This window comes from Gavialis gangeticus, unplaced genomic scaffold (assembly GCF_001723915.1).
Source record: "Gavialis gangeticus isolate Ggan-Ray unplaced genomic scaffold, GavGan_comp1, whole genome shotgun sequence".
NCBI lineage: Eukaryota > Metazoa > Chordata > Crocodylia > Gavialidae > Gavialis > Gavialis gangeticus.
The window spans coordinates 23391737-23392466 of record NW_017729000.1 but is presented as its reverse complement, the minus strand read 5'-3'; positions in this window follow the sequence as shown (position 1 = coordinate 23392466).

Genomic DNA, 730 nt, shown 5'->3' with positions numbered 1-730 from the left:
GGCCAAAAAAAAAAAAAAATGGAGGAACAATTTTGTTGCGATCTTGTTGCATGAGGAATAATTTACAAGGTGAAATTTTTTTTGTATTCGGATATAAAATCTGTTTTTTGCAGTGGGCAACAAATATACTAGCCTTGCCTATATTAAAAAGTTTGACTCCAGTGCTATTTTTAATCAGGTACCCAGAATAAAATCCCTCTAAGTTGTCAAAAACTTCAGTAGCCAACACTGTAGTTACAAGTTCTTTGGACTGCTCAGAGTGGATGCTGATAATACAAAGAATCTAAATGATCAGGGGAAAAAATCAAACAATGCCTATTATTTAGCACTGGAAGATGCCGTTTAATCTTTTAAGCATTTTAGAATTGTTTTATATTGGTATTAAGGAATATTAGAGGGCTAGATAGTCAAGCCACTGAAAGTGAAGCTATTAAATTAAATGCACCACTTTAAATCCTGCAAAATTCTAAAAATCTCTACATTCAACTGAAATGCTTGCTAAAACATGTTAGGATTCTTTTTTAGTGTGCATTGTCAGTATAGCAGCTGAAAATTTTACCTCATGAAATTTGTTATGCAAAATATGCCACAGAAAAAATCAGTATTCCAGCTAGTACAAAATTCTGCATTAGAGGGCTCTGTACCAGATAAATTGAAAGCCTCGTGATCGAAGGCAAAAGGCCAGTGATATAACTGGATGACTTGGGGGGGGGGGGGGGGGGGGGGGGGG